Here is a 17206-nt window from a genome sequence, read left to right as displayed (position 1 = left end):
AGACAAGCCCAGGTTACATATATTACCAGAGTTTAGAAAGAATTAATTATATAATGATTGAATTATTGAGGCAGCTATTATGTACTTGACAATAGTGTTTTCAATTCAGGTAAAGAGAATAACAATGAACATTATTATCCCACAGGGGAAATCCCTAATAAAAATTGGCTTCAGATGTGTTCTGTGGTATATAATTGCTTTGAAGTACAGTGGACTATGTTCTCAGTCCTTTTAGTTACCTGTGAAATATGCTGTCAAAAATGTACTCCTGTATCATTGATAAATTAAATAAAGAGTCAATATAGTATTTATGAGACATACAATGAAAAGAAAAAGAAGGAATTCTGTGGTTCAGCATTTCACTATAAAATCATGTCATAGAGAATTGGGACCAGTGTGTCTGCAGAAAATGTTAAATTCCTAGGGAAAAATGATGGAATTCAGTAAGATTTTGCCAAATGTAGTAGCAGAAGACTAGAAATGAAAAGATCAGCCCAAACCAGATGGAACAGGAAATGAAAGAAGCAAGATGGTTTTTGTAAGAAAAGGAACATTGTAGTATCTCCTCGCCCCCACTTCCCAAATTATGCTTCTCATTTAAATAGATATTTATGGAGGATAATTTCTATGTAGTAGAAACGTCTAAGGATAACGTACTTCTCCTGGATCTCAGGAGGGTCCAGGCTGGCCTGTAAAGAGAGAGGATTCTTGTTGGGTGACACCCTTACTGTCTCCACAATAATCAGCTGAATTGGCTCCATTCATGGCTCTCTCTTAGATGACAACTTGGGGTTTTGCTCTTGCTTCTTCTATTTCCTGTCCCATCTGGTTTGAGCTGCTTCCCACTTCCCTTCACAGCTTGTTATGCTCTGTTGCTAACATTGTGTTGGTTTTTCCTTTCAAGCTCCTTTGGTCTCAGCACTTTCTGATCCTTTTCTCCTTCACTGGATCAACCATTATAGAGCAGTAGTAGTAGTAGTAGTAGTAGTAGTAGTAGTAGTAGTAGTAGTAGTAGTAGTAGTAGTAGTAGTAGTAGTAGTAATAGTAGTAGGCAGCTAGGTTTTGCAGTAGATAAAGCACTGGCCCTGGATTCAGGAGGACTTGAGTTCAAATTCAGCCTCAGACACTTGACACTTACTAGCTTTGTGACTCTGGGCAAGTCACTTAAACCTCAGGGCCCCTTGGGAAAAAGTAGTAGTAGTAGTAGTAGTAGTGGTGGTGGTGGTGGTAGTGGTAGTGGTGGTGGCGTTGGTGGTGGTGGTGGTAGTTGTGGCAGCAGCAATAGTAGAATTTATATAGCACTTTAAAGTTTTAAGGTTAAATAGCTTAATAGCTATTAGTATTAAGCTTAAAAGCTTTTGGGACACCCTGTATATCTTTATATAAAGTTGGGGCAGTGTATCCTGGAATTTGAGGCAAATTCAGTTGGACATGGCAGGTGGTAGAGGTACAGAGGACAGGCCAACCACAGGTGTCATTTTATTAGGAGAGAGTGTGGTCTGTCCCTCATAAGTGTTGTAGGGAGGAAGGCTCTGGGCTTGGCAGCCAAAGGTGGCTATATTGTAAATTGGCTTGTGATCAGAGGTATGGTGAGGGAAAGTACCTCTAGACGAAGCATGTTCCAATCCTAATCTTGCCAGGCACCCCAGGGCAAAGTTTTCTTTGACCTGTGCTATTTATAGTTCTGTATTGCAATTGTGTGCAGTTAATTTTCAGACTATACGGAAAGAATCTCAGAGTCAGGAACACTTGGGTTCAATTTCTGCCACTGACACATATAGGTTGTGAATGGTTGCTGTCTGTAAATTCTAGCTAGTCTGCCTAAAAATCTAATGAGTGGTCGCCAATAAATTAGAAGCTTTAGCAAGAGTTTAGATTTTTGAGCATTTATTAAGGAGCATAAGAATTTGGTGAAGAAAGAGACCTAGATTCAGCTATCTATCTCAGGGAGCCAGCGTCTCCTGCTCCACTCCCCCCTAAGGTACTGGCAAAAGAGAGCAAAGAGCCAGCTTTGCCCCTTCTTCCTCCCAGAAGCCTTCTGTGAAAACCAGAAACATCCCATTCACACACGCGCACAGCTCCCAGCTAATTGGCTGGTAGCTTTGATAGACAGTACCCATGAGCAAATGTCACTTCCCGACGCCAAGGAACTGACCTTCCAAGCCACATGGCTTGTCCTCAGACACCTTCTCCTCATGGCGGAGCTTTCCTACAGTATCTCTCCAGTAGGTGATGTCACTCCAATTGTCACAGTTGTGTGATCCTGGGCAAATCACTTAACATTTCAGTACCCTCAGGCAATTCTCTAAGACTACATCTGCATTAATAAAAGCAAATTTACTGTCCTCCTTCCAAATGTGTAAAGTTCTTCCTAGCCATGAAATGCTATACTGCAGAATTTTTGTTCTTACTATTTTTCTCCACTGCTATGAAGACCCCTCATTGGGACCTAGCAGTGACCCTGGGTTTTTGAAGACTGTCAGCAGAGTACAAGCTATGGTAGGTTCTATAATACTGAAACGGCAACCCATGAAGATGATCTACTAAGACCAGAGGGGTTTTGTTGCCCGAATTGGCAAAGTGACAATCCATACCACCAAATACAAAGATAGCGAAGTAAGAATTTGAACTTTGTATCTGTATTAAGCTGAGGCTTCATACAATATCACCCCTTCCCCAACTAAGTGATCTGGACTAGAGTAGAACCTCACTTAAAAGCTAGGCTTATTTATTAAGAAAATATATTATCCATTAAGTGCAGCCCCTAGGACTATTTTACTTATTTTTATTTAATTTCTATTTATGCCTTTTATTTGTATATCATGTTTATTGCTCAATATATCCTTTCTCCTCTACCACCCAGCAAATCTTACCTTGTAGCAAAGATTTAGAGAGAAAGAAGAAAATAAAATCAGTTCAGCAATGTGTTGTTGGCTGTTGAAAACGATTGTGAATAAGAATATATATGAAATTCCCCATTTATATACCCCTCCCCCTTCAATGAAGGAAAGGAGGTGTCTTTTCTCAACTGTTCTCCCTGGCAGGCCAAGTGTAATTATTATAAGTACAAAAAATTCTTTCATTTTTTATGTTCTTTCTCCATAAACATTAAAAAAGGTTGACACCCTAAGCCATGTGCAATACAATTGAATAGTACTGAGACCCAAGTCACATGGATTTTAGCATAACATTTTCATGTTAGTTTTCTTTCATGTTACATCTAAAGTAATCATGGGGTATTAGACATAGTGTTGGACTTGGAATTAGGAGAGAACTAGAATTGAATTCCACCTCTGATACTTATTAGCTGTATAATGGACCTCATTTAAACCCTCAGTCTCAGTTTCCTTTTCTATCAAATGGAGATAATGATACTTTTACTAACAACCTAACAGGGTTGTTTGGGAAGACCAAATGATATAATGTATTTGAAATTATTTGCAAATTTGAAATTCTTATATAAATTCCAGCTATTATTGCTGTTATTATAAAAAGGACTCAGTGACTGAATGCATCCAAAGGACTGGATAGTCTTTCCTCCTTTCCTTCCTTCCTTCCTTCCTCCCTCTCCCTTCCTTCCTTCCTTCCTTCCCTCCTTCCTTCCTTCCTTCCTTCCTTCCTTCCTTCCTTCCTTCCTTCCTTCCTTCCTTCCTTCCTTCCTTCCTTCCTTCCTTCCTTCCTTCCTTCCTCCCTCTCCCTTTCTCCCTTCCTTCCTTCCTTCCTTCTTTCCTTCCTTCCCTCTGCTCTCCCTCCCTCCCTCCTTCCTTCCTTTCTTCCTTCCCTTCTTCTCTCCTCCCTTCCTTCTTTCCTCCCTTCCCCCTCTTCCCTCCTTCCCATCTTTCTTCATTCTCTCATATCCTCTCTCCTTTCCATCATTTGTCCACTCTCCTTCCTTTCTTTCTTCCTTCCTTCCTTCCTCCCACATTATTAAGGGACTACTATTTACAAGCAATCTGGTAAGTACTGGAAACACAAAGATAAAAAAGCATTGCTTCTATCCTCAAGAAGTTTACATGCCACTTAGAGGATATATTTGTTTCTACATATAACATCATTCCATTTAATGGACTTCAAGGATTCTGCATCTCTTTTAAAAATAGGATGGAAAGTATTTCTTTCTTCCTGGAAAAAAAGTTTTGGCTGTTTTTGTACTGTCTATATTTATACCCTATTTTGCTTTCTTATCCTCCCTCCTAATAGGTAGAAAGAAAAAAGGAAAGGGTTTGAGGGAGCTGAAATTCAGGGACAAAGTTATCAACTAGAAGTGGGCAGTAGCAGGAATTCCTCAAGATGCTGAAATACTCCCAGTAGAGAGCTATGAAATGATACAAAGGCTTTTGATGATCAGCTAACCTGAAGCGCTGGAGTTATGAACTGGTTTCAGGTGTATTTGATTCCAAGGCAGGATTTAGGGAAAGTCAGAAAAGTCTGGGGGATAAAAACCTAGAGTTAAATTAAGATTCAATCAAAGATAGTTAAAGATGAATGAAAAGATTATCAACTTATATGTAGATGTTGATTTTTTTTTGGGGGGGGGGTTAAGTGACTTGCCCTGGGTCACACAGCTAGTAAGTGTTAGGTGTCTGAGGCCGGATTTGAACTCAGATACTCCTGAATCCAGGGCTGGTACTTTATCCACTGCGCCATCTAGCTTCCTCTTAGGTGTTGATTTTTAAAGAAAGTTTCTTCTATGGAACTTAGCTGATTTCTATTATATTGTTTACTACTTGTTAACTTTTACCTCTTTTAATAATTACATTTAAAAGGCAAAATAAAGATCCTGAAAATTCAAGGATTAACTCTTTTCATGTAAGACATACTTTCTCCCCCGCCCCAAATGTGAGAACAAGAAAACCTGTTATCTTGGGTGGCAGAGAATTTAATCTCTGAGCTTTAGCATATTGAGGGAGAAAACCACAAAATTAAAATTATATAGTAATGATGAACAGTATGCAAATTTTTCTATAGAACAGGGTTATAGGACTGGGAACTGAAAAGGGTCTTAGTATTCATCTTATCCAACCTATTTTGTAAAGAAGTAAATTGGGGTCCAGAGAAGTTCAATAATTTGCCCAAGCAGTAAAGAGCAGAGCCAGGATTTGAATCCAGATTGTGTTCCACCAGATCTAGTGAGCTACAAGAATCCCTGCTTTCAACGTTTTAAATACTATGCTGTCAATTCTATTGGGCAGCTAGATGGTGCAGTGGATATAGCACCAAACTTGAAGTCAGGAAGATTCCTGTTTGGGAATTCAAGTCTGGCCTCAGACACTTACTAGCTGTGTAATCCTGGGCATGCCACTTAATCCTGTTTGCCTCAGTTTTCTTATCTATAAAATGAGTTGGAGAAGGAAAATTGGAAAACTACTCCAGTATCTTTTCCAAGAAAATCCCAGATGGGGTCACAAAGAGTCAGACATGACTGAAACAACCAAACAACAGCAAAAGTTGGGGCAGGAGGGCACTAGCATCTGGGTAGATCAGAAAAGGCTTCATGTAGAAGATGGTTCTAGATCTTCAACATGAAGGAAGAGAGGGACTCAATGAGGTGGAGGTGAGGAGGGAGTACATTCCAGGCAGGAACAATGATCAGTGTGAAGACATGGATGTAGTAGGAGTTTTGTGTGTAATGGAGAAGCCAGTTAGGATGGATAGTTGTAGAGTGCAGGATGGAAAATAAAGTATGAAAAGAGTGGAAAGATAGGTTCAGACCAGGTAGTGAAAAGCTTTGCTGTTTGTCCTTTGTTTTCAAAGAAGACCAATTATACCACAATATGTTGACTTGCATGCGAGTTGAATTTAAGTGAGGCAGACTTAAGCAAAGTAGTCAGCCTCACTCTCTTCTGGAGTCATCAAAGCACAGTGGCAGGACAAAAATCAAGACAACTAGAGATGGCCCAGGATGCAGTGGATGATTTTTGGTACCTTCAATGTCTGACCAAGCTCTAAGTGCTCAGCAAGTCCTCACACCAGAGGTGCTAGTCCTCCCTGAACACCCCATACACCCAAGTGATAGCTAAATGGAGGAATCTAAATTTTTTTCTGGAGGCAACAAGGAGCCACTGTAGTTGAATGGAAGATGTAGTCAAGTGGTCAGACCTGATTTTTCAAAAGTAATTTTTCTGCCTTTGGATCTTTTATAGCAAATGCTTTGTACCATATGGATGGTATTCAGCACACACTGCCTTTTACTGTAATTATTCCTATGTGTCATCTTTATCATTTTAAGCATAGGAATTGTCTTGTACAGTTTTGACTCTCTCAGTGCCTTTAATTTTCCCATAGTTGATAATTAATAAATATTCAATAAGTAGCACACACGAATTTATTTTGAAAATTCAATATTTCCTTTAAAAAGAAAACTGTAGGTGGTTGATGAAGTTACCTCATCAATTTGATGAGCTTACAGTGCGGGGAACCTTTTGTATGGGAAGTGATTTTGCTTTCTTTTTCAATCCCTAGCATTTAGCACAGTGTCTACCACATGCTAAGCACTTACTAATTCTTGTTTATTTGCTTAACAGTTACCTCCAAATTTATTTTCTTTCTGTAGGGAGTCCAAGCTCAAAGTATAGTACCATGTGGTTGGAGTCCTATGAGTGTTCCTGGGATAACAAAAGTTCACTGAAGAATATGGGGGGGTGGTGTCTCTCTAGCAATTGAAAAGTTTATTTTGCTTCTGAGAGGAGTTACAACCACAACATAGCACTATAAGTCTGGGAGACTACTTAGAGCCTTGGTGGGAAAATGGAATTTACCAGAAATGGGGGAGAATTGAAATGGTTGCTATGGATTACTTCATGTGGGGTTGTTGTTGTTTTTTTTGTATTTTTTAGCATTATTTTGTGTGTATTTTTAAAAATGTATTTTTAGCATTTTCTATGGTCTTCTCTGTACCTTATAAGGATTTTTATGTTGAGTACTTCCATGAGAACTGGGATCCCTTTTGCTCATAATTGTGAAGATATAATGATGAACTTTATTTTGATATGTCCCTGAGAAAATTCTAGGTGAGGACAAAGTGGGGCAAAGAGGGAATTATTTGAAGATCCCTTCCATCCTTCAAGAATAAATTGGCCCATGTAAGCCCATAACTCAAGGTACTGGAACATAGGGTATATATGTATATTTATATATACACGCACACATATATACATATATATACACACACACACATATATATATGTATGTATATATATATGTGATTAAACTTATAGACATGATTTTTTTTAGTGAGGTAATTGGGGTTAAGTGACTTGCCCAGGGTCACACAGCTAGTAAGTGTTAAGTGTCTGAGGCCAGATTTGAACTCAGGTACTCCTGACTCCAGGGCCAGTGCTCTATCCACTGCACCACCTAGCTGCCCCAACTTATAGACATGAAACTCAAAGAGGATGAAGGCCAAGAAGAGTTTGGACATTTGTTGACCTGGGGAGAAGCTTCTTTTCTATTTGGGATAGAATCCAAACTACAAAGAGTCAAGGAGTGAATCAGTGATGAAAAAGTAGAAAAAGAAAAGGAAGGGTACTACTTGGGACAATTTGGTGATATGTCTGTGTAGTATGATTGAAAGACCTGGTAATAAGGACACCTACAGTCCAGTTCTGGCTTTGCCACTTATTAGCCATGGCCTTACTCTAGTCCATTAGTTTCTATTAGCTTCAGTTTCCTCAGTTATAAAATAAAGAAGTTGGATTCAGTGATGTCTAACTATCCATTTTTATACACAATTATACTCTACTTTCTTTCTGGTTAGTCCCACCTTCCTTCCTAGGACCCTAAACAGTCCCCAAGACTTATAGTTTCATGCTTTGGTTAGTGATTCTCTCAGAAGGGCAACAACTCCCTTTTAATTCTGAAACAAACCCCACTGTCGATGAAAATGAAAGGGGAAGTATGGCAGTGAAGGGAAGGAGTGAGAAAGGAATCAAAGGGAGTCTAAGAAGGATTTTCTTCCTTTGGGTGTGGGCAGTGCTGAGCATGGTTGTAAGGAAAATGGCCAGTGGAGAGTAAGAGATTTTCAAAAAAAGAGATGACAATTGACCAAACAGGTTTTAGAGCAGATAGGGAGAAATGGGAATCAGAGCAAGAAAGACAGTACCTGATCAAAAGTGGAAGGAGGGGTTCAATTGGAAGAGAAAATGGGTAAAGATATAAACACATTCTGAGGTAAAAAGGAAGATGAAGTAACAAAGATATGTGAAGGAGAATTATACTAGCAATGCCCTACATCTGTTCTTAGGCATGCGCATAACTTTTTTTTTTTTTTTTTTGGCAATTGGGATCATACAGGTAGTAAGTATCTGAGGCTGAATTTAAACTCAAGTCCTCCTGACTTGAGGGATGGTATTCTATCCAGTGCACCACCTAACTGCCCCACGTATGTAATACTTTAAGGTTTGCAAAGTGCTTTACAGTTATTATCTCATTTTTATCCTCACAACATCTCTAGGAGGTAGGATTATTTTAAAAATATGAGGAAAATACTGATGCCCTTTGACCCAATAATAACATTCAGGTTTATACCCCAAAGAGATCTATGAAACAGCAAAAAGTTTTATGTCAACAAAAATATTTATAGCAGCTTTTTATGTGTGTGGTGACAAAGAACTGGACACTAAGGGTTCTTAGAGAGGTTAAATGACTGAAATGTTTATTGATTGATGTCAATCACTGATGTCAATAACTTGTAAATGACTGAGTTAGAATTTGAGCTGATTCCAAGCCCACCCTCCATCCACTCTGCTGCCTACCTGCCTCAGTCTTCTCACTTAAGGGTAACTGCTCAGAATTTGTGATTTACTGACTTCCTGAACATTTTTATAACTCAGAAGATTTATAAGGTACTACTCTAAAACAGCACAGATTCCTGCTGTGAGTTCCACTGATGTCCTCTCCACCTTGACTTTCATTATTAAAGGCACCTTGCATAGTCAAAGAACTTAAATCCCTTTCCTTAAAGTTATGATGGGATCTAGAAGCTACTGTTGACTGTAATGGATGTGAAGCATTGCCTCAAAATTTCTTCTTTGTCTTCCTCTTTAAAAACAATCTGTCTAGCCAGAACACAAAAGGCATTTCAGAATATTTCCAAAGATTCAAGTAGAGGATCTTATTCTAACTCTACAATACTGTCCTTATCCCCAAACTTGTCCATTCAAATGAAGCCTGTCCTTCCATTATCATTTTTCCTTTTATGTTAAGTGCACTTTCCAAGGTACTCAAAAGATCCTGCATTTCTTAGCACCAGTCATTTTCCCTTTCGAAAATGCTACTTGAACTAAGTTGCATGTGAACACTGTTCCCAACTTCTCACAAGCTCTGATCCATACAGATTGATGTCCTGGGGCCATTATTGTTCAGTATGGATCACAGCTGGAGATAGACTACGTTTCAAGTTATCAAGAACCATCATAAGTACCTATAAGAGGGCAGCATTTGAGTTTCTTTTATGCGCAATGGAGAGGTACTTCTTTCAGAACTGGACTCAGTCATGCACAGCTTGCTATATGCTAAAATTTGGTTCTTCCAAAATAAAGTGTCCTTGTCATGAAAAAAAGTACATTTGTTGGTGGCTCTGTTCTTTTCACTACTCTGTAGCTCCTGCAAAATTGCAGATCCCTGAAATGTTGAAATACGTGTTCTTTTTCTTGGACCTATATATTGTAATTCCATATATTTAGAATATAATCACTTATCTTCAACTTGTTCATCTTATTCACTCTTCTTTTAGATTCATTTAGTCTAGTTTACCTGCATTTAGGTAGTCCCTGGTGAAAGGATCTTCCATATTCTTTTTTTTTTTTTTTTGGTGAGGCAATTGGGGTTAAGTGACTTGCCCAGGGTCACACAGCTAGTAAGTGTTAAGTATCTGAGACCAGATTTGAACTCAGGTTCTCCTGAATCCAGGGCCGGTGCTCTATCCACTGCGCCACCTAGCTGCCCCTATATTCTTTGGTAATTAACACAGTTCCTGACACATAGTAAGAGCTATATAGATTTTTAGCTATTATGATTAAGATAATTACTTCTTTGTATCTAGAGTGGTTTCAGAAGTTTCTGATGGTTGTTCCAGCTTGGATGTGCTTAAACTCAGCTTTATAAAAGATGTGTTAGTGTTTAACATGGATATATTTGTGACTTGGATTCTCTCTTGCACTGATTGTTTTGAGAATGAAAACAAAAGACATTTTGGATATGGTTTAGTAGTTATCACAATACCTTAGAGCTATAATTTCCTCAGAGTGCACATTCTTCCCTGATGCAGATTGCTACCCTCTGTGTTTTAGTAGATGGTTTTTTAAAGTTGCTATGACTGAAAGAAAAGCACATTGGAGTCAACTGGGAAATGATGAGTCCCTCCAAAATTAGTTGGGCTGGTCCTGAGATGATTCTTAGTCTGTCACCCAGCATGATAGTTTCATTATCAAGGGTGTACTTGAAGGCTTCTCAGCTTGAGAGACTAGCATGAGCTCCATCAGCACAGCCTACATGAGTCTAGGGTTACCTTTACACTGAGATGAAACATCAGAGCAGAATTTTAGTGAAGAACTTAACCCAGTGTGATGTAAAATTAACTCTGAGTATGTCCCCAAAGTTACTAAACTTTTCATGCCCTATGTCCCTACAAGGTCTATACACTAAAGAGAGCAAAGCAAGAGAAAAAGGTCTTAGCTTTTTGTGGTGATAAAAAACTGGATGCTAAGAAGTGTCCATTAGTCTGGGAATGGCTGAAGAAATTATGTTGTATAAATACAAAAAAATCCTATTGTGCTTTAAGAAATTAATAAATAGATGTTTTCAGACAAACCTACATGGCCCTAATGCTGAGTATATGAAGTAATGCAGAGTAAAGTGAGCTGAATGAAGAAAATTTATACTATTACACAAATTCTATAAAAATGAACAATTTTGGAAGATTTAAGAACTCTGATCATTGCAATGATTAATTAATTATGATTTTAAAGGGCAAATTATGAAAAATGCTGTCCACTACCTGATAGGTGATGAATTCAAGATACAGGATGAGACATAATTTTGGACATTACCAACATAAGCATTTATTTTGCCTAACTATACTCATTACAAGGGTTTTGTTTATATTCTATTACTTTTTAGTGGGGTGGTAGAGGTGCAAGGTGAAACTAAATGCTTAATAGTAAAGAACAATTAATTTTTTTAGAGAAAAAAATTAGTGATGCAGAAAGAACATCCCATCCCCCAAAGAAAGTAACCCTGGAATAGTTTCTGTTTTTCCTTATTTCACAGGGCTGGTGTGATAATTGAACAAGATTATATATTTAACATCTCTATCAAACATAACTATAAATCTAACAAACATTTAAGCCGCATGTAAAATTATTATTATTATTGGTAGTATCATTGTTACTGCATACCTTATTCTGAACACTAGGTTAGATTATTAACTTTTTCTAAAAGTTTTACAAGGGGCCTTGGTTAAAACAAAAAAGCACAAAATATTTATTTCACTGATTGGAAGTGTCTGAAATGTGAAAGAATCCCAATAGTCTATATAGTCTTTCTTTGAAAATGTCTGGATGTTTACAGGGTAGATGCAACCATCACAGGCTATTAAGGAAATGTTTCTTTGATGATCTTTTGCCCTTGGATTTCTGACTCATCCCTATTCCAACTTGCCATTGACAGACTTTTAAGACCATGTATTATTTGGCTTTTTCTAACTACAGGAGTCTCATCTAACCAATGGCAAAGAAACTTTAATGCACTTTGCTTTTTCTGTCAAACTACAAAAAGTAATACATGCTGGCATGTTCCTGTTGATATCTACCATTTCTTTCCACTTCAGATAATGGATTTTCATTTCTTATGGCACTGCTCTTGCCTTTGTAGTTAAGCTGAATGGGTACATCCATTATAAAACCCAGATTCCCGCCCCGCTCCCCAAAATACTGCTTTAGCTTCACATTAGAATACCTGATCATTCAAGTTAGATCAGTAGTCCTTAAAGCAAAAACTTTTTTGAAATATTTTACTTGTAAAGTATGAAGAACAAATTAAAATACCCCCCCCCAAAGCATTTCAAACAGATATTTCTGTTGGTCTACTGGAAATAAGAGAACTCTGTCTGATCTTATTCCCCCTACCCCATCACCACCTCATTTTGATTCTGGGTTCTGCTTTGACTTATTTTTGTTGCTATATGGATGTTGATTGTCACTTCTCCAAATCATTTTATTTCTTACTGTTGACTTTACTCTTGAGAAGCTCTGTGATTTGCTAATTCTATGTCTTTTATATGAGATGCCATCTGAAAGAGAGAGAGGTGTATAAGAAGGAGCACCCAAGGGGGAAAAAGATTTAGTGATAAAGTTGAGACCATATTCAGGGTATAGGACAGGAGTAAATGACATAAAAAGAAATGATAAAGGATTTGGCATTTATGTTGAAAAGGCAGAGGTGGTTGATGGTTGACTGTCACTTTGGTAGGGGAATGGGATAAGTAAATAGAAAAAGATGATAAAAGGAAAAGCATGATAGCTTAGGGTACAGAAAATTAACTCTAGGCTTTGTCTGATATGAATCAGTGCTGAGAAGGGATAGTCTGGATGGTTTGTAAAAAAAGGAAAGGGAAAGAGATAATTCTAGAGAAACTTGGCAAGACTTATATGAACTGATGTAGGGTATATTGAGCAAAACCAGAACAATTTATACAGTAACAACAACATTGTATACATAACTTTAAAAGACTTAAGGACTTTAATCAACACAATGATCAATCACAGTTCTTGAGGAATGATAATTAAACCCACCTGATGGCAAAGTGATGGACTCAAGGTTTAGATTGAGATATATTATTTTGGACATGGCCAACCTGGGGATTTGTTTTACTTAACTATGCATTTTTGTTACAAAGGTTTTTTTTTTTTCTGTCTTTTTCAATTGGGGCAGTGGGTTACAGAAAGGAAGATAAGATGAATTTTCATTAATTGAAAAAATAATTTAAAAAAATAAGAATAAGAGGAAGAGAAAAGGCAAGTGGGGAAACTGATTAATCAAACTAAGGAGTAGAGGTAGAAAAGGATACTTATTCTAAGGAATGTTTTACGATCATTAAGACTGAAGATAGCAAAACCATGTAAGTTAGAGTAAAAAGAGAGCTAGTACAGAAGTGGGATCTGTTACTACATAAAGGGAGACTGGAACAACTGAAAGATTTTTGAGGAAAGAGAATACAACTAGGTTCAGAGCAGATACTGAGCTAAATTCTATGAGAAAGAAAAGGATAGCCTATCAAATAATCCCCTCCATACATACGTTTTTTCAGGGGCAGCTAGGTGGCACAGTGGATAGAGCATTGGCCCTGGATTTGGAAGTATCTGAGTTCAAATATCACCTCAGACACATTAGCTGTGTGATCATGGGCAAGTCACTTAACCCCAATTATCTTAAAACATCCAGGACCATCACCAGTCAACCTGATATATATCTTGCTCTGGAGGAGAAAGTGAGGTTGATGACCTTGTACAGCCCTCCCTCACTTAAAAATCCAATATCCTGCAAGTCATTATGTCATGGTTCTCTTCAAGACTGGAGGACAAACAACAAACTTTTTTCAAATCTCCTAATCATTAAACTCTCTACCAATACTAATTCACAATTGTATAATTCTTTAAGGCTTAGAAAGTACTTTCCTTACCACTATCCACATCCTACTGAAAATATTGTGATCCCCACTTTAGAAATGAGACAACTAAGACTCAGAGGGATCATATAACTTACCTAGAGTTCCACAATTAATGTCAGAGCTCACATTTGAACCCAGGACTCTAGTGGTTCTAAGTAGGATATCTTTTCACTAGAAGAGGGTGGCCTTCTAAGAATAATAAAAATAACCTCTTCTAAGTCCAATCCATGGTCCATGCAGTGAGGGGAGGGGGATAGTAAAGAAGTAGGGATACTGCACTGTCAATTATTGTTTTTTATTGCCTGTCTCCTACAGAAAAAAGATAAATAAATCAGAGAAATTATTTTCATAATGTCTCCTACAAGAAAAACCAGATCAGAGACAGACAGGAAAAACAAAGTACAAGTTTATTTGTCCCAAGAAGAAGCAAGCATGAATCATGCTGAGAACCCTTCCAAAGAAGGAGCTCAGACTTCCTCTTTCTAAGAGTATATAAGATTTCTTTGCTCACTGGTTACAGAGTGTTGTCAGTTTCATTAGCATGATACAAATCAACCCAAAAGCAAATAACTATAACAAGAATGGATGTAATGCAAAATAGTTTGACATGTAGGAAATACAGAAACACTATGATAAGATTGCAGGATTCCAAAAAAAAGGGCTTGGCAAGGATGAGGACTCCTAGATATCCCCACAGAATAGAGACTTACTATCCTGGGGAAAGAAGTCACCGGATAGGGACTTATCTGCTAGCTATCTGGGTTCAGTTTGGAGTTCAGTCAAAGGGCTTTTTGTTCCTATTAATCCAGGATTTCATAAAACACTTTTGGATAATAAGGCAGCTCCATGAAATCCAGGTGGTCCATACATTCATATTAACAGCACATAATCAGCTAAAGTAAGATACAGAAAAGAATTTATATCTTCTGAGGCCTCTATAGTAGCTTTGAAATGGAAGAAACCCTAAAATAATATCAAATTGGGCTATTGCAACACCGCTAATTGAGTTAATAGACCAACTAGTGTCATGAAACTGCTTCTGTGAATCTAAGGGGTACCAGAGGGGTTACAGGCTGGCCTTAAGTCAAAATGATGATCAGTTTGACAAGGAAGATTGTAGTCTTTCCTTAGGCACTTGAAATATCAATACTCAACTTGTTGGAAATGCTTCAGTGCTGATGGAACTGACTTTGAAAGCAGGTATACCATAAATGCATATGAAATGGACAAAAGATGAATGTTTTCATTATGCACTCATACAATTGCATAACAAGACAACAAGAAACACATCTCAGCATTTGTAGGTATAGATTTCCTACTGTTTTTTGTTAAAAGGAACCTTTAGGTCCAAATGATACAACAACAAAGTGAATGAATGAATGAGCAAAAAAGAATTTATTATGAACTCCCTATGCATGAGACACCATGCTAAGTGCTTAAAATGCAAACATAAAAAGAGACATAACCCTTGCTTTCAATGAGCTTACCTCCTAATATGGAAGAGAATACATATAGGTCAGGGAAAGAGAAGCAAAAGCCCAATGTAGGGAAATCTTAAATAATTTTCTCTATCAGCCAAGAGTAGATGAAAAAAGACCTGAGGATAACACCTCAGTGTTATCTAAAATCTAAAGAGGGAAAAGTTGAAGATTCTGAGAGAATTGAAAATCTTTACTTAATGCATATTCCAGAAATTCTGCCTAAAAACAAAACAAATAATAAAACTAACTGCTGATATCTCAAATGATTTCGTAGAGGAAGTTCTTTAAAAAGTCCTCCTTTTTAGTTTGATGGCATGAATTCAATTAGCAGACCAATTATGCCAAAATAGACTAATTTTTAAAGCTGTCATTTTGCTATAACCATCATAATTAAATACATTATCCCATAATATCTGACAGAAATTTTAAAAAACTCAACAAATATTTCAGGACTGGAACATAAGAATATATGTGGTAGTTTATTGCCATTGTATAAGAGGAAAGGTGGAACTCTTAGGGAATATTTCCAAGGACTGATGACGAATATCATGAAGGCAGAAGTGACATGATTTGTGAATGTTATTAAAGACCCATGGGAAAGCATTGGAAGAGTAAATTAATATCTAGCTCATATACAAAGTGGAAGAGTGAATGCTGAGTTTCCCAATTAAAACTATCCAAAAAAAGAAAAAAAGAGAGAGAGAAAGAAAGGAATTTGTAAAACAAAAGTGTATCAGAAATCCCAGACTCCCTTAATCATCAATTGAAAGTAGAAGTCAAAAGGTTGAGGTAATACAAAGACTCAGAGCTGGAAAAAGAAAAATAAATAAATAAATGAATGGACATTAATCCAAAACTTTATTACAGAGGCTTGAGAAGTAAAAAATTCAGAGGAGAGAGAGTTCCTAAGAAAGGAGAATGTGGACAGTTATGGGTAGTCCATAGTGTTTGCTTGCAAGAATTCTAGCACAAAAGTTGCTTATCATTTAAATGAATGACACAACAATTATATGACTAAAACTCTAGCTTGTCTACCAAACTTGAAAGAAGTGAAGCCAGGGAAGATTCATAATTATTGGATCATAATTGTTGCTATCTGATCTCTGGACTTGGCCATCCTCCCTACTAATGAACCCTTAGGATTTCTGGGACTTTCCATCCATTCTAAAACTTAACTTTTTGGGGCAGCTAGATGGCACAGTGGATAGAGCACCGGCCCTGGAGTCAGGAGTACCTGAGTTCAAATCCGGCCTCAGACACTTAACTAGCTGTGTGACCCTGGGCGAGTCACTTAACCCCAATTGCCTCACTAAAAAAACCAAAAAACAACAAAAAAAAACCTTTAACTTTTTTTTCTTTATTATCTCTACCAATTACTGTGTGAGTTGCTAGAGAGTAGGGATAATCTCATAACTGTTTAAGTATCCTATGCTTAGAATAGTGCTTAGCACATAATAAACATTGAATTAATGGCTTTTTTATTCATTCATTCAAATGATGAAAATGCCCAGACACCTTCAAATATAAATTAATTGTGTACTTATGAAGTTTATACAAAGTTTTAACCCTGTGTACACTAAAAACAAATCTGTAAACATAAGAAGTCTATATGTTGTCTGAAGAGCAAAAACATCATGGCCAAAAGTCCTAGATATGCACAGCAACTTGTTATTGATTTGGCAATTTTTGAACAAGTCTGGTTGGAAAAGCCAGGAGACTTTGATTAGATCATAAACAGGCAGGAAGGAAGGTAGAAAAAGACCGAAGACTCAGGAAGGGCTTTGAAAGCCAAATAAAATTTTGTACAAAGATTTCACCATAGCTCCCCTTTCTTTACAGCTGCCTCTTCCCCACCCCTCCTCAGGTCCCGTGTAGCATCCAAGTTTGGCCTGGAGGAGAGAAGGAAATGACCTGAAGCAAGTTTTAGAGAGTTATTTCATTCATACTCTAGGTTAGAGAGGGAGGTGGTGCTAAAACCAACAATGGCAGCTTGGGGTGTGTGTGTGTGTGTGTGTGTGTGTGTGTGTGTGTGCGCGCGCGCGCGCGCGCGCGCGCGCGC

Source organism: Dromiciops gliroides, chromosome 6, assembly GCF_019393635.1.
Source record: "Dromiciops gliroides isolate mDroGli1 chromosome 6, mDroGli1.pri, whole genome shotgun sequence".
NCBI lineage: Eukaryota > Metazoa > Chordata > Mammalia > Microbiotheria > Microbiotheriidae > Dromiciops > Dromiciops gliroides.
The sequence above is the reverse complement of the archived record's forward strand: the minus strand, read 5'-3'. Positions refer to the sequence as shown.